We start from the raw sequence: 25,943 nt of genomic DNA, 5'->3' as shown, positions 1-25,943 counted from the left end.
AGAAAGGAATTTAAGAAGGGGTTGAGAAGAGCAAGACGGGGCCATGAGAAGGCCTTAACGAGTAGGGTACCGGAAAACCCTAAGGCTTTCTTCAATTATGTGAAGAACAAAATGATGAAAGGAGTGAAGGTAGGACCGATTAGAGATAATTGTGGGAAGATGTGCCTGGAGGCTGTGGAAGTGAGCGAGGCACTCAATGAATACTTCTCTTCGGTATTCACCAGTGAGAGGGAACTTGATGACGGTGAGGACAATCTGAGTGAGATTGATGTTCTGGACATGTTGATATCAAGGGAGAGGAGGTGTTGGAGTTGTTAAAATACATTGGGAAGGAAAAGTCCCCGGGCCTAACGCTGCTCCTCTTGTACTTCCCAAGGCTGTTCTACGAGGCGTGGGAAGAGATTGCTGATTCTCTGGCTAGGATCGTTATGTCCTCGTTGTCCACGGGAATGGTACCGGAGGATTGGAGGGAGGCAAATGTTGTCCCCTTGTTCAAAAAAGGTAGTAGGGATAGTCCAGGTAATTATAGTCCAGTGAGCCTTACGTTAAGTCTGTGGTGGGAAAGCTGTTGGAAAAGATTCTGAGAGATAGGATCTATGGGCATTTAGAGAATCATGGTCTGATCCAGAACAGTCAGCATGGCTTTGTGAAGGGCAGATTGTGTCTAACAAGCCTGATAGAGTTCTTTGAGGAGGTGAGCAGGCATATAGATAAGGATAGTGCAGTGGATGTGATCTACATAAAACCAGATAACCATATAACAATTAGAGCACGGAAGCAGGCCATCTCGGCCCTTCTAGTCCGTGCCGACGCTTACACTCACCTCGTCCCAGTGGCCCGCACTCTGCCCATAACCCTCCATTCCTTTCCTGTCCATATACCTATCCAATTTTACTTTAAATGACAATACCGAACCTGCCTCTACCACTTCTACTGGAAGCTCATTCCACACAACTACCACTCTCTGACTAAAGAAATTGCCCCTCGTGCTGCCCTTAACCTTTTGCCCCTAAACTCTCAAATCATATCCTCTTGTTTGAATCTCCCCTACTCTCAATGGAAAAAGCCTATCCACGTCAACTCGATCTATCCCCCTCATTACTTTAAATACCTCTATCAAGTCCCCTCTCAACCTTTTACGCTCCAAAGAATAAAGCCCTAATTTGTTCAGCCTTTCCCTGTAACTAAGGTGCTGAAACCCACGTAACATTCCAGTAAATCTTCTCTGTACTCTCTCTGTTTTGTTAATATCATTCCTATAATTCGATGACCAGAACTGCACACAATACTCCAAATGCGGCCTTACCAATGCCTTGTACAATTTTAACATTACATCCCAACTCCTGTACTCAATGCTCTGATTTATAAAGGCCAGCATGCCACAAGTTTTCTTCACCACCCTATCGACATGATATTCCACCCTCTTGGAACCTTGCACCATTATTCCTAGATCACTCTGTTCTACTGCATTCTTCAACGCCCTATCATTTACGATGTATGTCCTATTTGGATTATTCTTACCAAAATGTAGCACCTCACATTTATCAGCATTAAACTCCATCTGCCATCGTTTAGCCCACTCTTCTAACTGGCCTAAATCTCTCTGCAAGCTTTGAAAACCTACTTCATTATCCACAACGCCACCTACCTTAGTATCATCTGCATACTTACTAATTCAATTTACCACCCCATCATCCAGATCATTAATGTATATGACAAACAACATTAGACCCAATACAGATCACTGAGGCACACCACTAGTCACCGGCCTCCAACCTGACAAACAGTTATCCACCACTACTCTCTGGCATCTCCCATCCACCCACTGTTGAATCCATTTTACTACTTCAATATTAATACCTAACGATTGAACCTTCCTAACTAACCTTCCGTGCGGAACCTTGTGAAAGGCCTTACTTTAGTCTATATAGACAACATCCACTGCTTTACCCTCATCAACTTTTCTCGTAACCTCTTCAAAAAATTGAATAAGATTTGTCAAACATGACCTTCCACGCACAAATCCATGTTGACTGTTCCTAATCAGACCCTGCCTGTCCAGATAATTACATGTACCATCTCTAAGAATACTTTCCATTAATTTACCAACCACTGACGTTAAACTGACAGGCCTATAATTGCTAGGTTCACTCTTAGAACCCTTTTTAAACAATGGAACTAGATGAGCAATACGCCAATCCTCCGGCACCATCCCCGTTTTAATGACGTTTGAAGTATTTCTGTCAGAGCCCCTGATATTTCTACACCAAAATCTCTGAAGGTCCTAAGGAATATCCTGACCAGGACCCGAAGATTTATCCACTTTTATATTCCTTAAAAGTGCCAGTGCTTCTTCCTCTTTAATCGTTATAGTTTCCATAACTTCCCTACTTGTTTCCCTTACCTTACACAATTCTATAACTTTCTCTTTAGGGAATACTGAACAATTGTTCAAAATCTACCCCATCTCTTCCGGCTCCACACATAGCTTTCCACTCTGATTCTCCAAGGGACCAATTTTATCCCTCACTATCCTTTTGCTATTAATATAACTGTAGAAACCCTTCGGATTTATTTTCACCTTACTTGCCAAAGCAACCTCATATTTTCTTTTAGCTTTTTTAATTTCTTTCCTAAGATTCTTCTTACATTCTTTATATTCCTCGAGCACCTCATTTACTCTATGCTGCCTATATTTATTGTAGATATCTCTCTTTTTCCTAACCAATTTTCCAATATCCTTTGAAAACCATGTGTCTCTCAAACTTTTAGCCTTTCCTTTCAACCTAACAGGAACATAAAGATTCTGAACCCTCATAAGTTCAACTTTAAATGACCTCCATTTCTCTATTACATCCTTCCCAAAAAACAAATTGTCCCAATCCACTCCTTCTAAGTCCTTTCGCATCTCCTCAAAGTTAGCCTTTCTCCAATCAAAACTCTCAACCCTGGGTCCAGTCCTATCCTTCTCCATAATTATATTGAAACTAATGGTATTGTGATCACTGGACCCGAAGTGCTCCCCAACACATACGTCCGTCACCTTACCTATCTCATTCCCTAACAGCAGATCCAATGCTGCCCCTTCTCTAGTTGGTACCTCTATGTATTGCTGCAAAAAAACTATCCTGCACATATTTTACAAACTCCAAACCAAGCCTCCAAGCCCTTCTACAGAATGGGCTTCCCAGTCTATGTGTGGAACATTAAAATCTCCCACAATCACAACCTTGTGCTTACTACAAATATCTGCTATCTCCTTACAAATTTGCTCCTCCAATTCACGCTCCCTAGTAGGTGGTCTATAATACACCCCTATAAGTGTTACTACACATTTTCCCAATCCTCAATTCCACCCAAATAGACTCCCTAGATGAGCCCTCTCATCTATCCTGCCAAAGCACCGCTGTAATATTTTCTCGGACAAGCAATGCAACACCTCCTCCTCTTGCCCCTCTGATTCTATCACAACTGAAGCAACGAAATCCAGGAATATTTAGTTGCCAATCACACCCCTCCTGCAACCATGTTTCACTAATAGCTACAACATCATGTTTCCAGGTATCAATCCATACTCTAAGCTCATCCACCTTTCTTACAATGTTCCTAGCATTAAAATAGATGCATTTAAGAAACTCTCCACCTCTTCCTCTCTGTTTATCCCTAACAATGCAATCAACTTTATTATCTTTTTCTTCCTTCTCCCCTACATCTTCGGTCGGAGCGCTCCCCTTCTCTATCACCTTCCTATCCTCCCTCACACACTGTCTACTGGCTTTCTCTATTTGTGAATTAACCTCCTCTCCCCTAGTCTCTTCAAATTGACTCCCACCTCCCAACCATTCTAGTTTAAAGTCTCCCCAGTAGCCTTAGCAAATCTCCCTGCCAGGATATTAGTCCCCCTAGGATTCAAGTGTAACCCATCCTTTTTGTACAGGTCACACCTGCCCCAGAAGAGGTCCCAATGATCCAGAAACTTGAATCCCTGCCCCCTGCTCCAATCCCTCAGCCACGCATTTATCCTCCACCTCATTCCATTACTACTGTCACTGCCGCGTGGCACAGGCAATAATCCCGAGATTACTACCTTTGCGGTCCTTCTTCTCAACTCCGTTCCTAACTCCCTATATTCTCCTTTCAGGACCTCTTCCCTTTTCCTACCTATGTCATTGGTACCTATATGTACCACGACCTCTGGCTCCTCATCTTCCCACTTCAGGATATCTTGGACGCGATCAGTAACATCCAGAAACCCTGGCACCAGGGAGGCAAACTACCATCCGGGTCTCCTAATCGCGTCCACAGAATTGCCTATCTGACCCTCTAACTATCGAATCCCCTATTACTACTGCCTTCCTCTTCCTTTCCCTGCCCTTCTGAGCTACAGGGCCGGACTCTGGGTCGCTTCCCCCAGGTAGGGAGGGAGGCAAATTACCATCCAGGTCTCCTGATCACATCCACAGAATCGTCTATCTGACCCCATAGCTACCAAGTCTCCTATTACTACTGCCTTCCACTTCCTTTCCTTACCCTTCTGAGCTTCGGACTCTGTTCCGGAGCACGGCCACTGTTGCTTCCCCCAGTGGTTCCACATGGTAGGCTTATTCAGAAAGTCAGAAGGCATGGGATACAGGGAGGTTTGGCCAGGTGGGTTCAGAATTGGCTTGGCTGCAGAAGGCAGAGGGTCGTGGTGGAGGGAGTACATTCAGATTGGAGGCTTGTGCATAGTGGTGTCCCACAAGGATCTGTTCTGGTACCTCTGCTTCTTATGAATTTTATTAACGACCAGGCTGTGGGGGTAGAAGGGTGGCTTGACAAGTCTGCAGATGACACAAAGTTTGGTGGTGTTGTAGATAGTGTAGAGGATTGTCGAAGATTGCAGAGAGACATTGATAGGATGCAGAAGTGGGCTGAGAAGTGGCAGATGAAGTTCAAACTGGAGAAGTGTGAGGTGATACACTTTGGAAGGACAAGCTCCAAGGCAGAGTACAAAGTAAATGGTAGGATACTTGGTAGTGTGGAGCCGCAGTGGGATCTAGGGGTACATGTCCACAGATCCCTGAAAGTTGCCTCACAGATAGATAGGGTAGTTAAGAAAGCTTATGGGGTGTTAGCTTTCATAAGTAGAGGGATAGAGTTTAAGAGTTGCGATGTAATGATGCAGCTCTATAAAACTCTGGTTAGGCCACACTTGGAGTACTGTGTCCAGTTCTGGTCGTCTCACTATAGGAAGGATGTGGAGGCATTGGAAAGGGTACAGAGGAGATTTTCCAGGATGCTGCCTGGTTTAGAGAGTATGGATTATGATCAGAGATTAAGGGAGCTAGGGCTTTACTCTTTTGAGAGAAGGAGGATGAGAGGAGACATGGTAGAAGTGTACAAGATATTAAGAGGAATAGATAGAGTGGATAGCCAGCGCCTCTTCTCCAGGGCACCACTGTTCAGTACAAGAGGACATGGCTTTAAGGTAAGGGGAGTTCAAGGGGGATATTAGAGGAAGGTTTTTTACTCAGAGAGTGATTGGTGCATGGAATGCACTGCCTGAGTCAATGGTGGAGGTAGATACTTACAGTAGCAATCATATGAAATTATGATCATATCCCGATGGGGAATTTGTCTGGCAACCCATTTATTTCAGACATACAGCAACCAACATAGCATTTATTTTACTTGTACCGTTCCTCGTCAGAGAACGATGTGGAAAAACATTAATTTCACTACGTTTCTTATTTGTCAGAGTGCACTGCTGGTATGTGTAATTAGTAACAGGACATTCGCCCCCTCAGTCCTGTTCCGTCATTCTCTATGATCACAGCTGGACTGAGATCTCAGTGACACATCCCTGCGACCATCAGCAACACTTCACTCCCTTGCCTGTCCAGAATCTCTCCGCTGTGGAATTGAACTCACTGAAAATAATCCCTGCTTCTCGTTTCCTTTGAGGAAGAGAATTCCAAACACACACAAATTCCACCACATAGCGTGTGGTATTAGTAACAGCGAATTCACCCCCTCATCCTGTTCCGCCATTCTCTATAATCACAGCTGGACTGAGATTTCAGTGACACATCCCTGCGACTGTCTGGAATAATTCACTCCCTTGCCTGTCCAGAATCTCTCCGCTGCGGAATAAAACACATTGGAAAAAAAACCTCTGCTTCTCATTTCCTTCGAAAACAGTTCCACCCCATAAAAATAACCTCATCTACCTTCACCTGTTTCAGCTTCACCTGGAACAGCAACTGATAGTACGGAATTGATAGAAAAACTGGAAATACTTCCCGTGACGTGGGGTTATTGAAACACCACAAGACAGCCCAGTACAGTCTCTGTGCTTATCTGGTGCTGGACTCCTGAGTCTGGTTTCAGTAAACCCGAGCATCTGATTTTTATTGGGCCTAACAGTGAGTGAACACACCCTGAGCAATGTTCAGTTGATAACACGCTCATAAACCTGAGCTTCAGTCTATTCAGCATGTAACGCCACACCCTGTTCCACAACTCTTGTTGTGAAAAACGCACAAACTCGTTTCTAACATGTGGTTCGAACCAAAAGTATGACTTCAGTGCGTGACCTTTTTCTGGAAAATTTTATCTGCTCCAGGGAGGGAGCACAACCCGCATCCTGATTCGGTTCTGTTGGTGTCGTCCCTTTGATTTATTGTTCTCCTTGGGACCAGTTTATTGTCTGGACACCAACAGAACCGAACCAGGGTGCGGGTTGTACTCCCTCCCTGGAGCAGATCAAATTTTCCAGAGAACTCCAGCTGCAGCTCAGGGCAAAGATCGCTGTGGGTTTATTGCACAGTGACAGCAGAAGGAAGGGCGTTGTCAACTCTTATAAAATATTACGCATTTGGAGTCTTTTATTTTTTTCCCCTTTTGAACATTCCCTAAGTGTGTCCCGGCTGCCTGGAGCTGACTTGAAGGTCAGCCTGTTCAGAAAGAACCATTTTTAACAGAAGTCCGCAGTTGGTCCATTACAGTAATGGGCCGATTGTGGAGCAACTGGGCCGAGATAACCATCCCCCAGAGATAACAACCGGTCAAAGTCAACAGCGAGATAAGAACGCCCTTCTCCTTCAGTGTATTGCTCACTTACTGGAAACAAGTTACCATGTCAACATAGAATCAGATGAAATTATGACCATATCCCGCTGGCCAATTTGGCAGGAATTGCCCTTATTTTACAAACACATCTACCGTTCCTCGTCTGAGATTGATGGAGAAACACCAAACACTAAATTCACTTTGTCTCTGATCTCTCAGAGTGTGCTGCTGGTATGTTGAATTAGTAACAGGACATTTGGCCCGTCAGTCCTGTTCCGCCATTCTCAGCAGGACATAGCAGGACTGTGATCTCAGTGACACATCCCTGCGACCGTCTGCAACACTTCACTCCCTTGTCTGTCCAGAATCTGTGTTCGGCGGAATTAAACACATTGAAAGAAAGCTCTGCTTCTCTTTTCCTTTGTGGAAGAGAATTTCAAAGAGACACTAGTTCCAACTCAGAAAAATAAACTTATCTATCTTCATCTGTTTCAGCTCCCCCTACAGTAGCAAACGTGTTCTCCACATTCCTGTCTAGACTCCGTGTGATATTCAACGTCCCCAGCAAGGGCTCAACTCAAAGGATCTAACCACCAGTGGAAAAAAATCTCCTCACCTCCTAAATAACAGCAAATGCAATCAACTCCCCTTCGTAATCGAATGCCAGTGAATACAGCGCAGTGGTCAGCATTGAAATGGACGGGCAATCGCAGCGGAAGCCCCCCGGACATGCACTCAGTGGCCACATTATTAGGTACAGGGCGTTCATAGTAAAGTGCCCAATGAGTGTAGAATTTGCTGTTTTTATCTACAGCCAGTGAGAATTACCACAATATCTGTTAATATAAATATCACTGCCAGACGTACCTCGTCATCCCTATGAAATACAACATATACAGAATACCGTAGATTCCGGATTTTAAGCGGCTACTTTTTCACACATTTTGAACAGCTTTGAACTTTGCGGCCTTTAAAACGGAGCGGCTAATACATGATTTTTTTCATGCCACCTCGTAAACATTTTGCCTCATAACAGTAGACCAATAAAATTGATGAGTAGTTCACAGAGGTCCAATGAAAGTGTACGATAAATCAAGCGCACTTTCACAATTAAATTATTGTAAATCAGTCATTTGTACTCACCCTCATCAACATGGAAAACACTCGAAGCATTGTGCTGCCTTATGGCAGTTACTTAGTTTATAATATTTTCACTTAGTAATTCATTTTCTAGTTAAAGTTAGAAGAGTTTTAACTATATTTGTTTTCTGTACTACATCGCGGGATGCTATGACGTCACACCCGGTTTCGCGGTGTCTTGTGGGAAAATGCCGGTTTGCGATGAAACGGGACGGAGGGAGGGAGCGCATTACGCGAGCGGCTTTGGATCTGAGCGAACGCTGCTTTTAAGTTAAAGGTGATCAATAACTTTTCCTGGTAGGCTGCAGTATATATATTTTTTACCAGTCGTTAGGAGATATTGGAATGTTGTTCAGTAAAGAAGTATACGCAACGTATATTTAAAAGTAGCCGCGTTACGGGCACGGTTCGAAAAAAAGCATTTGCAATATGTATTTGTTTTTGTTACCATATGGATTTAATTAAAAGTTAAAAAATCCTCACGTGTAATATCTTTCTGTGTAAATATCTCATATTACAACGTGGGACACCTGCGGCCGAAAATCCGGTGCGGCCTTTACAATTAAAAAATTGATTTTATTTCTAAAATTAGAGCCATCGAGCACCCAGATCCGTAAAGCCGCACGATTTCAATGATAATAGTGATAGAACCAAAGAACACCACCGCCACAGCACAGTACAGGCCCTTCAGCCCTCCATGTTGTGCCGACTTATGTAATCCTTAAAGAAGTACTAAACCCACACTATCCCGTAACCCTCCATTTTTTTTTTGATATGGTAGAAACATTAGAAATACTGCTGTTACAAGTGGACTTATTAAAGCTCCATAACACTGCTGAATACAGTCCATGTTCCTACCTGATGTAGAACACCTGGGTCTGGTTTCTGGGAATCTGAGCATCTGAATTTTATGGACACTAACAGTAAGTGAACACACCCTGAGCAATGTTCAGTTGATAACACGCTCATAAACCTGATCTTCACCCTATTCAGCATGTAATGTCACAACCTGTTCCACAACACTTGGGTTAAACCACACAAAGACTCACCTTGCTTTAATGAGTCTTTCTAACTTATGGTCCGAATCAGAATTAATACTTCAGTGCGCGAAATTTTACCAGCTCCAGAGAGGAATCATAACCCGCATCCTGGTTCCGTTCAGTTGGTGCCGTCACTTGGATTTATTGTTCACCTTGGGACCAGTTTATTGTCAGATTATAAACTCCAGCGACAGCTCAGGGCAAAGATCGCTGTGGGTTTATTGCACAGAGACAGCAGAAGGAAGGGCGCTCTCCACTCTGATGGAATATTATGCATTTGGAATAATGATCTCTTTCGATCAGCGGATATTCCCTTTCTCCAGATTTAACTGTGCCCCCGTAGACTGGACCTGCACTGATTTTTAGTTGGCCCTTTTAAAAGCCATCTTTAACAGTTGTCCACAGTTGTAACAGTAGGGTAATGGGCAATTGGGGAAGGGCTGTGCCGAGATTACCATCTCCCAGAGATAACTACCGGTCAAAGTCGACAGTTCTCCTTCAGCTTATTGTTCACTGACTGGAAACAAATCGCAGGATCACTGCGCCATCATATGAAATTTAGACTATTTCCCGTTGGTGATTTTGCCTGACATCGCATTTACTTTACACATATATCAACCGTTTTTCATCAGTGAATGATGGAAACACTCGAAACATTAAATTCACGGGGTCTCTTATTTGTCGGAGGTTGTTGCTGGCATGTTGAATTAGTAGCAGGATATTCGGCTATTTCTATTTGAAGAAATAACAAGCAGGATAGAGAGAGGTGAATACGTTGATGTTGGGTACTTGGATTGTCGAAAGGCCTGTGACAAGGTGCCACACACGAGGCTGCTTAGCAAGCTACGAGCCCATGGTGTTACAGGAAAGATTCCAGCATGGAAAAAATCAGTGCCTGATTAGAAGGAGGTCTTATGGTCTTATGGAAATGCAGCTTCCCTGGAGGTGGAGGAAAGAGGTGGAAGAGGCAGTGGGAAGACATGGTTTGTCAGGTCTGACGACGAGCTGAATGTACCATAACCTTCAGACTGAATCAGAAAACCGTTCTGAGGGTATTTGAAATGTCAGAAGTAGGAGAGATGTGATCACATGTGCAGAGGGCAGGGGTTGTGTCAGCATCATACCCTCAGTGAGTTGGTTGAAGTTACAATGTGCAGGGATGTAAGCACAATGGTTGGTGCCGGATTTAATCACTGATTCTGACACAGTGAGAGGGTTGATTTTACTGTAAGGCAGCAACATTAATGGAAGAAGACACAGGAACTTCATCGGTTGCCAGTTGTTTAGCTGACGTGTCCAATCTGTATGTTACCTTGACAGAAACAGATATTCGCAGTGGTGACAAAGGGGTTCAGTCAGGTTTATTTCAGGTTGGAGAGGGGTGTGGAGTTTTGAAATCAATGCCTCGCGGTGCCACCATCGTTAATTTAGCATGTCCGGAGTGGTGGATCATACAGCACGGAAACAGGCCTTTGGCCGGCGATACCTGTTCTGACCATCCACTGGTCCCATTTATCAGCACTTGGTTCATAGCCGACTGTATCTCGGCAGTTTCAATGCTCATCAGGATTATTCCATAGATCACGTCTTGAATGATGTATCAACATGAGGTAATAGCCAGTTCTCCCAGAGTCTGCTGGTGGCTAGGCAGGACACAAGTATATTGGTCAAGGCCCCAGCAATCTCTTCACTGGCCTCTCTTTGTAAGTTATGGTATATCCCGTCAGGGCCTGGAGACTTATACGCCTTAATGCACTTTAAGAGACCCAACACTGTCTACTCTTTTACTTCAAAATGCCCGAGGATACTAGTACTCACCGCACCGATCTCCCTATCCTCCGTATCTTTCTCATTGGTAAATACTGATGTAAGTTACTCATTAAGGACCCACACACATTCTCGAGGGCTCTGTTTGATTCGACCTTCCTGAGCTATACATACTTTTCCTCACACGGCCTGAAAAAAAGCACTGCATCTCTGATATGTTCCTTTTTGTAATGCGCATCTATGAATATTTAGAATGGACTGACAAAAAATATAATTTTGTCTTTATCTATTAATAGAAGGATATGATAAGTTATAGTGCAACAAAGAAAAACTCTCAGATTTCATGAACTTTTTTCCAGCTGCATTTTAATCCATCTGCGCTACAACAAAGGCTCCGTGACGCAAGCATTTTAATCACATTGCAGCCGCACACCGGCGCAGCTCAGAAGGAATATTGACAGTTTCTCTCTCCAGGTTACCCCAAACTGCCTTGTCAGTGACAACCTGTTGTTGGAAACAGAGAAATCGCATAAATCAGCACCAAATCTCACCCATATTCAAATTCGAGACAGGTGAGGGTCCGTCTAAGTGTTAAATGCACTAAATGGCCGTGTTATTAGGTACAACTGTATAGCTGCTCATCAAAGGGAATCTGATAATCACGTGGCAGCAACTCAAAGGATAAAACATGCAGATATGGTCAAGGGGTTCAGTTGTTGTTCAGGCGGAACATCCGAAGTCGGAATAAATGTTAAACTCCCAGGTAAAATATTCTTTCAGCCACGATTCAGTGACGCCCACAATGTCATGTATGTCAATCTGTAACTTTGCTGCGTTAGTCTATTATTCCCTTTTCTGTTCGCCTTCAAATGTAACACCGTCAGTCTTGTACTCTCCGTTTTCCATTTTGTCTGCCTTTTATGTTGTAACTCATCCCATTGACTGCAAGTTTGCCCTATCATCAGCCTCCCCTTTCTATCACTATGACTGCACACTGCCTCTGTTTGTGAACCTGCTGCCCAATTTCCAGCATTATAACTCCAGTTCCCATCCCTCTGCAAAATTAGCCCTCCTGAATTGTTCTAGAAAATCTGCCCGCAAGGATATTGGTTCCCCTGGGATTCTGATGTAACTCATCCCTTTTGTACAGGCCATACATTGCCCAGACGAGATCCCAATCGTCCATATATCTGAACCTCTGCCTCCTGCGCCAGTTCCTCAGCCACTGCCAAATCATTCTACTCTTGTCCTCGCTGGCACGTGGCACAGCCAGCAATTCAGAGATTACTACCCTGTAGATACTGCTTCTCATATTTCTATCTAGCTTCCTATATTATCTCCCAGGAAACCCTTTCATTTTTCCTATCCATGTCATTGGTGCCAGTATGCCCCAAGACATCTAGCTGCTCACCCACCCCCTACAGAATGCCATGGACCCGATCTGAGACATCCCTGACCCTGTCACCTGGGAGGCAACATACATCTAGAATCTCCTCTCTGTTCCTCTGACTCTGGAATCTTTTATACTCACTGTAGACCTCTTCACTTCTGTTCTCTTCCGAGCCAGAGACCCAGAGGTTGTGCTTCCAGCTGGTAGATCGTCCCTCTCGCTCTGTGTATACTGAAAGTGGTATACTTATTATTGAGGGGCATGTCCACGGGGCTTGTCTGCACTGGCTGCTCATTTCGCTTCCTTCCGCAGACAGTCACCAAGTTACTCTCCTTCTGCAACCTCAGGGTAACTAATTCCTTGTATCTTCGAACTGAAATTTAAACCATACCGGTACCCAAGAAGAGTGTGGTTAAATTCGGCAATGACTATCGCCCAGTGGCGCTTACATCCACAGCTGACGTGTTCTGATGGGCTGGTATTGAAGCATATCAGCTCCTGTCTGAACAGTGACCTGGATCCACTCCAACTTGTCTACTGAAACAACAGATCTACAGCACACCTTCTACGGCTTCAGTGATCAACGTTAATCCTGAATTGTAAAGCACTTGAGCCTGATCGCCTCACAGTACAATTCCCCTGACGAAGTGAATTCAGTTTTTGTGTGCTGCACATTACCATTTCCATGATGCCTGTGCGTCACCGATAAAACAGTTTTAGCTGCTCTTTTCAGCCTAAATATCCCATCTGTGACAGGGAAGTGCGATACTGTGCCGTGTTCAAATGTATTTGTTCTTCGCGATTATTTTGCATAGATTCCAGGATTTTATGCTCCCTCAGATTAACCCACCCTTGTCATCACAACTATGTTTAGTTCACGGTCTGGTCTGCGCCATCCAGTTGTGGGAAACAGGGGAATCAATAAATAGATCCAGATCTCCTTCTTGATAACACCCGGAATGGGGGTGAGTGGGTTGTCTAATTCGGAAATAAACTCAGTGGTAATTTTTTGAAGTGCACCTGTACACCAGCTCGTTAATGCTGATCAACAAATCACGTGGCACCACTCAGTCACTTTAACAAAAACATGCAGAAATGCTCAAGAGGTCCAGATGCTGTACAGAACAAACATTAGATTGGGGAAAAATGTGATCTCAGTGACTTTGACAGTGAAATGATTGTTGGTTCCAGACGGAGAAGTGTGAATATCTCTGGGATTGTCATGCACAACTGTCTCGATTTATAGACAATGGTACGAAATACAAACAGACAAACATCCGGTGAGTGTCAGTGCTGGACGGGAAAACGCCGTGTTAATGAGAGAGACCGGAGGAGAATGGCCAGACTGATTCAAGCTGCCAGGAAGACGACAGGAAGTTTAATAAGCACAGGTTGCAACAGGGATAGCGGCCAGTGAGTGAGTGGACCAGTGAAGGAATGGAGCTTTGAGGCTTTGATTCGAGAGGCTTCAACGAGGAGAGGCGGCGGACGAGCTTGTTCCCAGGTAGTCTTTACAATGCCTCCTGAGACGGTGATGTGCCTCTCCTGTGAGATGTGGCAGTCTTGGGGGAACTCCCCTCTCCCACAGAGGCACATCTGCCAGACGTGTATGCGGCTGGGCGATCTGGAAGACCGTGTGAGGAATCTGGAGCAGCAGCTGGATGACCTTCGACTCATAAGGGAGAATGAGGCAGTCATAGATGAGAGCTACAGGGAGGTAGTCACACCTAGGCTGCCGGAAGCAGGTCGTTGGGTGACAGTCGGGGGGGGGGGGGGGGGGGGAGAGAAGCGAAGGAGAATAGACAGGAAGTGCAGAGCACCCATCTAGCCATTCCCCTGAATAATGTTTACCGTCCTGGATGCTGTTGGTGAGGACAACCGACCAGCTGTGAGCCACGGTGGAAGGGCCTCTGTCACTGAGTCTGACCCTGTGGTGTAGAAGGGTGGGACGGAGAAGAGGAGAGCTGTCCTCATTGGAGACTCTATAGTCAGGGGAGCAGACAGGAGATTTTGTGGATTTGAGAAGGACACCCGCATGGTTTGTTTCCTCCCGGGTGCCAGGGATGTCTCTGTCCAGGTGCATAACATCCTGGTACGAGAGGGAAAGCAACCAGAAGTCATGACACATGTTGGTACCAACGACTTAGGCAGGAAGAGGGATGAGGTCCTGAAGTGCGAGTTTCGGGAACTAGGCAGAAGGCTGAAGAACAGAACCTCAAGGGTGGTGTTCTCAAGATTGCTGACAGTGTTACGTGATAGTGATGGTAAGAATTGGAGGAGATGACAGTTGAATGCGTGGCTGAGGACTTGGTGCAGGGGGCAGGGTTTTAGATTTTTGGATCATTGGGATCTCTTCTGGGGAAGGTGGGACCTGTACAGATTTGATGGGTTGCACCTGAACTCGTGGGGGATCAATATCCTTGCAGGTAGGTTTGCTAGCATGGTTCGGGAGGGTTTAAACTAATTTACAAGGGGGATGGGACCCGGGGAGATTGAGCAGTGAAAGAAGTGCATGGAATAAAGCCAGATCTAACATATAGAGAGGCTTTGAGGAAAGAGAAGCAGAATAAAGGGTGTAAAGGGTGTAAAGGGTATGCAGGAAGGCACAGAGTCGACTGTACTTCCTAAGAAGGTTGGCGTCATTCAATGTCTGTAGTGAGATACTGAAGATGTTCTATAGGTCAGTTGTGGAGAGCGCCCTCTTCTTTGTGGTGGCGTGTTGGGGAGGAAGCATTAAGAAGAGGGACGCCTCACGTCTTAATAAGCTGGTAAGGAAGGCTGGCTCTGTCGTGGGCAAAGTACTGGAGGGTTTAACATCGGTAGCTGAGCGAAGGGCGCTGAGTAGGCTACAGTCAATTATGGATAACTCTGAACATCCTCTACATAGCACCATCCAGAGACAGAGAAGCAGTTTCAGCGACAGGTTACTATCGATGCAATGCTCCTCAGACAGGATGAAGAGGTCAATACTCCCCAATGCCATTAGGCTTTACAATTCTACCGCCAGGACTTAAGAACTTTTTAAAAGCTATTATTAATGCTTTTTGAGATAGTGATTTAGATGCATATCATATTTTTTACTGAGTTAAGTATTGTATGTAATTAGTTTTGCTACAACAAGTGTATGGGACATTGGAAAAAAAGTTGAATTTCCCCATGGGGATGAATAAAGTATCTATCTATCTATCTATCTATCTATAAGGTAGAAGGGCTAAAGTGTGTATACTTCAATGCAAGAGGCATCAGGAACAAAGGTGATGAACTGAGAGCTTGGATACATACATAGAATTACGATGTAGTGGTCATTACAGAGACGTGACTGGCACCAGGGCAGGAATGGATTCTCAATATTCCTGGATTTCAGTGCTTTAAAATGGATAGAGAGGGGCTAAAAGGGAAGAGGGGTGACATTACTGGTTAGGGATACTATTACAGCTATAGAAAGGGTGGGTAATGTAGCAGGATCCTCTTTTGAGTCAGTAGGGGTGGAAATCAGGAACAGGAAGGGAGCAGTTACTCTATTTTGGGGTATTCTATAGGCCCCCTGGTAGCAGCAGAGATACTGAGGAGCAGATTGGGAGGCAGATTTTGGAAAGGTGCAAAACTAACAGGGTTGTTATCATGGGTGACTTTAACATCCCTAATATTGATTGGCACCTGATTAGATGGTTTAGATGGGGCAGAATTTGTTAAGTTTGTCCAGGACGGATTCCTGTCACAGTACGTTGTAAGTCCGACTAGGGGGAATGCCATACTAGATCTAGTATTAGGCAACGAACCGGGTCAGGTCACAGATCTCTCAGCAGGTGAGCATCTGGGGGACAGTGATCACCGCTCCCTGGCCTTTAGCATTATCATGAAAAAGGGTAGAATCAGAGAGGACAGGAAAATTTTTAATTGGGTAAGGGCAAATTATGATGCTATAAGGCTAGAACTTGCGGGTGTGAATTGAGATGATGGTTTTGCAGGGAAATATACTATGGACATGTGGTCGATGTTTAAGGATATCTTGCAGGATGTTAGGGATAAATTTGTCCCGGTGAGGAAGATAAAGAATTGTAGGGTGTAAGAATCACAGGTGACAAAGTGAGGTGGAAAATCTAGTCAGATGGAAGAAGGCAGCATAGATGAGGTTTAGGAAGCAAGGATCAGATGGGACTATTGAGGAATATAGGGTAGCAAGAAAGGAGCTTAAGAAAGGGCTGAGAAGAGCAAGAAGGGGGCATGAGAAGGCCTTGGTGAATAGGGTACGGGGAAACCCCAAGGCATTCTTCAATTATGTGAACAACAAAAAGTTGACAGGAGTGAAGGTAGGACCGATTAGAGATAAAGGTGGGAAGATATGCCTGGAGGCTGTGGAAGTGAGTGAGGTCCTCAATGAATACTTCTCTTCGGTATTAAACAATGCGAGGGAACGTGATGATGGGGAGGACAATATGAGTGAAGTTAATGTTCTGGAGCATGTTGATATTAAGGGAGAGAAGGTGTTGGAGTTGTTAAAATACATTAGGACGGATAAGTCCCCGGGGCCTGACGGAATATTCCCCAGGCTGCTCCACGAGGCGAGGGAAGAGAGTGCTGAGCCTCTGGCTAGGATCTTTATGTTCTCGTTGTCCACGGGAATGGTACCGGAGGATTGGAGGGAGGTGAATGTTGTCCCCTTGTTCAAAATAGTTAGCATGGATAGTCCGGGTAATTATAGACCAGTGAGCCTTACGTCTGTGGTGGGAAAGCTGTTGGAAAAGATTCATAGAAATAGGATCTATGGGCATTTAGAGAATCATGGTCTGATCAGGGGCAGTCAGCATGGCTTTGTGAAGGGCAGATCATGCCTAACAAGCCTGACAGAGTTCTTTGAGGAGCATATAGATGACCAAGCATATAGATGAAGGTAGTGCAGTGGATGTGATCTACAGGAATTTTACTAAGGCATTGACAAGGTTCCACACGGTAAGCTTATTCAGAAAGTCAGAAGGCATGGGATCCAGGGAAGTTTGTCCAGGAGGATTCAGAATTGGTTTGCCTGCAGAAGGTCATGTAGGAGGGAGTACATTCAGATTGGAGGGTTGTGACCTGTGGTGTCCCACAAGGATCTGTTCTAGGACCTCTACTTTTCTTGATTTATATTAATGACCTGGATGTGAGGGTAGAAGGGTGGGTTGGCAAGTTTGCAGGTGACACAAAGGTTGGTGGAGTTGTAGATAGTGTAGAGGATTCTTGAAGATTGCTGACAGACATTGATCGGATGCAGAAGTGGGCTGAGAATTGGCTATTGGAGTTCAGCCCGGAGAAGTATGAGGTGGTACACTTTGGAAGGACAAACTCTAAGGCAGAGTACAAAGTAAATGGCAGGATACTTGGTAGTGTGGAGGAGCAGAAATATCTGGGGGTACATGTCCACAGATCCCTGAAAGTTGCCTCACAGGTAGATAGGGTAGTTATGAAAGCTTATGGGGTGTTAGCTTTCATAAATCAAGGGATTGAGTTTATCTCTATCAAATCACCACTCATTCTCCTATGCTCCAGGGAATAAAGTCCTTACCTATTCAACCTTTCTCTGTAACTCAGTTTCTCAAGTCCTGGCAGCATCCTTGTAAACCTTCTCTGCACTCTTTCAACCTTATTAATATCCTTCCTGAAATTAGGACCAAAACTGCACACAATACTACAAGTTCGGTCTTACCAATGTCTTATACAACCTCACCATTACATTCCAATTTTCTCATCTCAGATATTTGTAAAGTATGTGTGATAGCAAGGAAACACAACAACAGGAGTACCGTAAATAGACCAAGAGAGAGGGGAGGGAGAGGGGAGAGAGAGAGAGAGAGTGGAGAGAGAGAGAGGGAGAGAAAGGGGGAGGAGGGAGAGGGGGAGGGAGAGAGAGAGAGGGGGTGGGGGAGAGGGGGAGGGGGAGAGAGGGGGAGAGGGAGAGAGAGAGGGAGAGAGGGAGAGAGGGAGAGAGAGAGAGAGAGAGTGGAGAGAAAGGGGGAGGAGGGAGAGGGGGAGGGGGAGAGAGAGAGGGGGTGGGGGAGAGGGGGGAGGGGGAGAGGGGGAGGGAGAGGGAGAGGGGGAGGGGGAGGGGGAGGGGGAGGGGGAGGGGGAGAGAGAGAGAGGGGGAGAGGGGGGGGGAGGGGGAGGGGGAGGGGGAGAGAGAGAGAGGGGGAGAGGGGGGGGGAGGGGGAGGGGGAGGGGGAGAGAGAGAGAGAGAGAGAGAGAGAGAGAGAGAGAGAGAGAGAGAGAGAGAGAGAGAGAGAGAGAGAGAGAGATATCAACTGCTTCCTTGCAGAACAGGAACTAGTTTGTCAACGTCCCTGTCAAGACTCCACCGGATACTTTATTTCTCATCAAACATCCCACTGATTTTACCAAACTACTATGAATATAATCAGCAAAACACACAAAGTGCTGGTGGAACACAGAAGGCCAGTCAACATTTATAGGGACAAGCACTGCCGACGTTTCGGGCCGAGACCATTTGTCAGGACTAACCGAAAGGAAAGATAGTAAGAGATTTGAAAGTAGTGGGGGGAGGGGAAATGCGAAATGATAGGAGAAGACCGGAGGGGGTGGGATGAAGCTAAGAGCAGGAAAAGTGTTTGGCGAAAGTGATACAGAGCTGGAGAAGGGAAAGGATCATGGGACGGGAGGTCTCCGGAGAAAGAAAGGAGGTGGGGGGGAGCACCAGAGGGAGATGGAGAACAGGCAAACAACTAAATATGTCAGGGATGGGGTAAGAAGGGGAGGAGGGGCATTAACGGAAGTTAGAGAAGTCAGTGTTCATGCCATCATGTTGGAGGCTACCCAGCCGGTACATAAGGTGTTGTTCCTCCAACCTGAGTTTGGATTCATTTTGACAATATAGGAGGCCATGGACAGACATATCAGAATGGGAATGGGATGTGGAATTAAAATATGTGGCCACTGGGAGATGCTGCTTTTTCTGGCGGACCGAGCGTAGGTGTTCCACGAAACGGTCTCCCAGTCTGTGTCGGGTCTCACCAATATATAAAAGGCCACACCAGGAGCACCGGACGCAATATACCACAACAGCCGACTCACAGGTGAAGTGTCGCCTCACCTGGAGGGACTGTCTGGGGCCCTGAATGGTGGTGAGGGAGGAAGTGTAAGGGCAGGTGTAGCACTTGTTCTGTTTACAAGGATAAGTGCCAGGAGGGAGATCGGTGGGAAGGGATTGGGGGGGGACGAGTGGACAAGGGATTCATGTTGGGAGCGATCCCTGCGAAAAGCAGAAAGAGTGGGGGAGGGAAAAATGTGTTTGGTAGTGGGATCCCGTTGGAGGTGGCGGAAGTTAGGGAGAATTATATGTTGGACCTGGAGGCTGGTGGGGTGGTAGGTAAGGACAAGGGGAACCCTATCCCGAGTGGGGTGGTGGGTGGATGGGGTGAGGGCAGATGTGCGGGAAATGGGAGAGATGCGTTTGAGAGCAGAGTTGATGGTGGACGAAGGGAAGCCCCTTTGCTTAAAAAAGGAAGACATCTGCTTCATCTTGGAAAGAAAAGCCTCATCCTGAGATCAGATGCGGCAGAGACGGAGGAATTGTGAGAAGGGGATAGCCTTTTTACAAGAGACAGGGTGGGAAGAGGAATAGTCCAGGTAACTGTGAGAGTCTGTAGGTTTATAGTAGATATCAGTAGATAGGCTGTCTCCAGAGATGGAGACAGAAAGATCAAGAAAGGGGAGGGAGGTGTCGGAAATGGACCAGGTAAATTTGAGGGCAGGGTGAAAGTTGGAATATAATCAAGTAAGTTGTTATTTAAGAATAACTGCAATGTATATACCACCCTGTAAACTTAGGTAATGTTGAATTCTTCTCAATTACTGAAAAAAGCCAAGATCACAGACATTTCCTCACAGGACAATTCAGGCTGTGCAGATGTCTCTCTGTTAAACCTTCTTTTGATCTCTCACCTACCCACACACTTCTGACAGAAAGGAAACAACACTGCAGGCGGTGATCCACAACAAGTCTCAGCAACCGACTAGATAATGGAACCATCACATCTGTATACCCCGCCGCCCCCTCCCCGCTATAAACTGCAGTGTGAGTAATTCTCATAATTTTGCCCTCTCCCAGCAGCTACCTACCGAAATGTCGTAAAGGGCAGACAATAATGGACAGATAGTGTCGATCCCGCCTGCGATGGAATAAGCAAAGCAAATCCTCAGTTCCATCGGTCAGGAATCAGTAAAGCCCCGATTGTGGGCGGATCGGCTTCCTGCCGTTGCAAGCAGTAGCCTGGGGACAGTTCCGAGATGCGGGAAGCTCGCACCTCCCGAGCCTTTGCTGATGATTCGGAGCTGGGCTGAAAGTATGCTGATTACAATAACACCTCCAACTGCCCCGGTTTCCCGCGGGACATGCACAGGAAGTCGATGCATGAAATTAGCTGAAGGGAATTACTAACTCTTTCAAAAGCGATTCACTACAGTTCTAATATCAATCAACACAATACATTATGAATCCCATTCGTGATCTTAAAAATGGTTAAATATCTTTATGATGTTCATATTTCAGTATATAGAGCTTCTTACCGTGTACCGCTGCTCCAGGTTCTGTTACCACCCTGTCCCAGTAAGGCTGTGTTACGGATTCTGTAAGTAATGAACAGACCCTGGTTAATATTCAGTCAGCTCCTGGTGATAATCATTAACTAAACCCACAGCTTTATCAGCGGTTCTCTCCGTGTCCTGTTCTTTGGTACAAGGTACGTTCCGTCTCCAAACAAACATCACCATGGAGATGAAATATGATCTCAGTGATTTTGAGAGTGGAATGTTTGTCGGTGCCAGACGGTGCAGTTTTATAGACAATAGACAATAGGCAATAGGTTCAGGAGTAGGCCGTTCGGCCCTTCGAGCCAGCACTGCCATTCACTGTAATCATGGCTGATCATCCACAGTCAGTACTCCATTCCTGCCTTCTCCCCATATCCCTTGACTCCGCTATCTTTAAGAGCTCTATCTAACTCTTTCTTGAAAGCATCCAAAGAATTGGCCTCCACTGCCTTCTGAGGCAGAGCATTCCATAGATCCACAACTCTCTGGGTGAAAAAGTTTTTCCTCAACACTGTTCAAAATGTCCTACCCCTTATTCTTAAACTGTGGCCTCTGGTTCTGGACTCCCCCAACATCGGGAACATTTTTCCTGTGTCTAGCGTGTCCAATCCCTTAATAATCTTATATGTTTCAATCAACTCCCCCCTCATCCTTCTAAATTCCAGTGTTCCAGTGAAGACACTGTCATTCAAGCGTAAAGAAAGTTTAACTCTTTGTGGTACAGTGAAGAGCGATAGAACCAATGACGCAATGTAAAATACATTAGCTGGGATCTCGAAGGTCGACTGTTCTTTTCTCCATAGACGCTGCCTGGCCTGCAGAGTTCTTCCAGCATTTTGTGTGTGCTGCTTGGATTTCCAGCATCTGCTGATTTCTCTTGTTTCAGAGAGATCGGTGACGGGTCACTGCCCCGTGGGATATTTCACATGTCGCTACCGGGGTGAAAGATGCTTTCTGCTCACACTCAGTAGAAATCACACAGGAGAGTATTTCTGGTTGACCGCAAAGACCTCGTTTCTCTTAATCCATTTGGACAATAATTGACTCGTTAACATGAACATGTCAGGACTCCCTTCTCCCACTAAATTCACTCCCGATCTCGACCAAAGCCGAGTCTTGCTCTAAACGCTGAATCGTTGTGTAGAATCATAGACAACACTTACCTCTGATGTTGTAACCGGACGGGGTTCAGTGTGGTCCCGGGAATTCAGTCTGACTACCCGGGTGCTCACCCTGTACGGAGAGTTGAGTCTGAGCTGCTGCTCCCGAGGCTACTCGGCTGTGATGTGTCCGTCGCTCATTACAGATGGATAGGGCCGGGTGAGCCGGAGTAGAGCGGGACTGCCGCAGTCCAGGTCACACTAACTCTCACCGGCTCAGGACGGGTCTGACAGCGGGAGGAGGCGGGAGTGGGATCAGTGTAGCAACCCTGAAGAGGAAAACAAACAGGCTGCGTTAACCTTTCTGTCCGGATTTCCGTGTGGATCTCTCCTTTTTCTTCCATGGTAACCAGTGGGGCGGAGTTTCTCTGTTTAACTCAGCGAGTCCCAGGCTGCGGATTTGATCCAGCCCGGGTTCTGGGAGGGTCTGAACTCCGCCCTCTGTGTAAGAAAGTCTGCCTGACATGGATAGAGTTTCAGCTCAAACCTCCCTCACCTGTTCAGGTACAGGGAGCCGCATTTCTGCTGAAATTAAAGCAAACACGTTCGACTATATATTTCCACTAACTGGAAAAAAAACTGAGAGAGATGTTTGCATTTCCATCCGGACAACTATTGTCACAAGAACCCTCCTCGCCCACGGTTCCATTCCACACCCCGCCGGAAATACTTGTCAAATTTATTTCTCTTAAAAGTCATTTATTCCAAATGGGCAGAGGTTTTACCGAGGGAGGGAGTGACGCACTCACTGAAAATCGTCACATACGTTAAAATGGTCGACAGGGAGGGAAGGACGCACTGATTGAAATGAGCATGGGGGAGGGGGGAGTTGTTTGCCGATTAAAAATGGGAGCCTCACTCCCCTCTGTCTTCTAACCTAACTCTCACTAGGCTCATCCCTCAACCCCATCTACCCTGTCTATACCCCTCATGATTTTGTAGACCTCCATCAAATCTCCCCCAAATCTTCTGCGTTCCAAGGAACAAAGTCGTAACCTATTCAATCTTCCCTTATAACTCAGGTCCACCAATCGCAGCAACATCCTTGTAAATTTTCGTTGTACTCTGTCAACCTTATTTACATCTTTCCTGTGGGTAGGTGACATAAACTGCAAACATACTCCAAATTAGGCCTCATAACTGTCTTATATCATGCAGTCTTCTGTACTGAATGCTTTAACTTATGAAGGCCAATGTGCCAAAGGTTTCTTTACTACCTTATCTAGGTATGCTGCCACTTTCAATGAATTGTGGACCCGTATTCCCGGATGCCTTTGTCCTACCGCACCCTTCAGTGCCGAACCCTTCATTGTGTAAGTCCCACCCTGGTTGATCCTACTGAAGCGTAACAGCTCACAAGCCTGCATTAAACTCCATCTGCCATTATCAGACATTTTTACACCTGGCGCAAATCCCGCTGTAAGCTCCGATAGTCTTCCTCGCTGTCAAATACACCCCGAACCTTGGTGTCATCCGCAAATTTGCTGATCCGGATAATCTAATTATCATCGAGATCATTGATATAGATGACAAACAACAACGGATATCAGCACCGATCCCTCTGGAAATCCACAAGTCACGGGTCAGAGAGGCAACCATCTGCTACCACTATCTGCCTTCCTCCTCTATGCTAATGTCTACTCCCATTTACTAACTCAATTTGAATGCCAAGAGAATGAAATTTATTGGTCAACACCCTATGCGGGACCTTGCCAAATGCCTTGCTAAAGTCCATGTAGACAATATCTAGAGCCTTGCCTTCATCAACTTTCCTGGTAACATTCCTTGTAACCTCTTCGAAAAACTCAATAGATTGCCTAGAACACACAAAGTCATGTTGGATATCCGTAATCAGTCCTGTTTATTTAAATACTCCTGTATCCGGTCCTTCCAATGTCTTCAGACAACTGATGGCAAGTGCACCGGCCTATAATTTCCTGGTTTAATTTTGGAGCCTTTTTTAAACAGTGGATCAAAATTAGCTCTCCTCCGATCCTCTGGTAGCTCTCCTGTCTTTGAGCATAATTTAAACATAACGGTTACATCTTTGCAATTTCTGCATCCGCCTACATCAGGGTCCAAGGACTGAGCTTCTCAGTCACTGGGGATTTATACACTCGAAGTTGTCCAATTTGCCCAAAACACTTACTCCTCCGTAATTTGTATAACATCCGTGGCCTCACTTCTCCTTTGCCTCACTTATATAGATTATTTTCACGAGTGAACACAGAAGCAAAAACCCACTTAAGAAATCCTCTATCTGTTTTGGCTCCATGCGTACATTGGCATTCTGATAATCCAGACAATCAATTGTGTCCCCTGAAATCCTTTTGCTTTCAAAACATCTGTATGATCCCTCACCTTGTCTGTTAGGACAACCTCATGCCACCCTATAGCCTTCCTGGTTTCTTTCCTCAATCCTATCTTGCATTTTCTCAACTCCATAAGTACCTAATTGTTTTCCTTCCTGCCTGCACCGGTTATGCTTTTTTTTTCTAAACACAAAGTACACTGCAGATGCTGTGGTCAAATCAAGACGTACAAAAAAAGCTGGATGAACTCAGCAGGTCGGGCATCATCCATTGAAATGAGCGGTCAACGTTTCGAGTCAAGACCCTTCATCAGGACTAAAGAGGGAGGGGGTAGGGGCCCTATAAAGAAGGTGGGGGGAGGGTGGAAAACCAATCAGAGGAAAGATCAAAGGGTGGGGGAGGGGAAGCAGGGAGGGGATAGGCAGGAGAGGTGAAGAAGGGATCGAAGGGGAAAGCACTATGGGTAGTAGAAGGAGACAGAGTCATGAGAGGTGATGGGCAGCTTGAAGAGGAGACAGAGTGAAGGTGGGTTGGGGGAAGGGAGAGGGAGGGCATTACTGGAAGTTGGAGAATTCGATGTTCAAGAATTCGATCCTTCCTCTGATTGGTTTTCCACCCTCCCCCCACCTTCTTTATAGGGCCCCTGTCCCCTCCTTCTTTAGTCCTGATGAAGGGTCTCGACCCGAAACGTTGACTGCTTCTTTCAACGGATGCTGCCCAACCTGCTGAGTTCATCCAGCTTGTTTGTACGCATTTTTTTTTCTATACCAGGGCCTCAATACCACGGAGCAGAGCCATCGTTCTCCATACTTCCTTTGAATCTGATGGCATTGTGATCACCAGATGCAAACAGTTTCGCTAAACAAACTTCTGTTGCGTCTGTCCTGTCTCAGTCCCTAATGTCACACTTGAGTCTTTGGGACTTCAATGTACTGATTAATGAAACTTTCCTGAGGACATTTGTCAACTACATGAGTACATCTACAGTATTCCAGTCCGTATGCGGAAGGTTAAAATCAATTATAACAAATTATGTTTCTTGCAATATTCTATGGCGTGTACTAATTTGTTCCTCTAAATACCGCAGACGCTTGGCTGGTCTATAAGACAGACCCATTAATATGTTCAAACAAATTTTATTCATCCGATCTACCAATAAAGCCTCACTAGATGAGTTCTCCCATCTGCCATTACTGCACACTGCCGTGACAGTTTCCCTGAGTAGTGAAACCACCCCGACCCCTTTAATCCCTCACGCTCTGTCCTGTCCAATACAAACTAACTGCGGAGTTCTGAAAGGGTAAGACGAGGTCACACACACACCAATCGTCATTGATCGGTCAGCAGTGGAAAGAGTGAGCAACTTCATATTCCTGTGTGTCAGCATCTCTGAGGATCTATCCAGGGCCCAGCATATCGATGCAGTTACCAAGAATGCATGGCAGCCATTACATTTCATTCGGAGTTTGACGAGATTATGGATGTGACCAAAGACTCACAAATT

At 45.6% G+C, this 25,943-nt stretch overlaps 1 protein-coding gene across 1 annotated transcript in view; it reads right to left on the bottom strand.

Moving 5' to 3' along the window:
• LOC140721776 (NACHT, LRR and PYD domains-containing protein 3-like) overlaps positions 1–22,396 on the bottom strand; it is a 79,912-nt gene extending 57,516 nt beyond the window's left edge. The window contains exons 1-2 of the mRNA XM_073036572.1: positions 22,131–22,396; positions 20,944–21,003 (exon numbers count right to left, since the gene is read on the bottom strand). The gene's annotated coding sequence lies outside the window, so the exon portion shown is untranslated. The remainder of the gene's footprint in view (positions 1–20,943; positions 21,004–22,130) is intronic.
• Positions 22,397–25,943: the final 3,547 nt, after the last annotated feature.

The sequence above is a fragment of the Hemitrygon akajei genome, unplaced genomic scaffold (genome assembly GCF_048418815.1).
Source record: "Hemitrygon akajei unplaced genomic scaffold, sHemAka1.3 Scf000061, whole genome shotgun sequence".
NCBI classification, from domain to species: domain Eukaryota; kingdom Metazoa; phylum Chordata; class Chondrichthyes; order Myliobatiformes; family Dasyatidae; genus Hemitrygon; species Hemitrygon akajei.
Note: the sequence above shows the minus strand (reverse complement) of the source record. Positions and strands in the feature narration are given on the sequence as shown.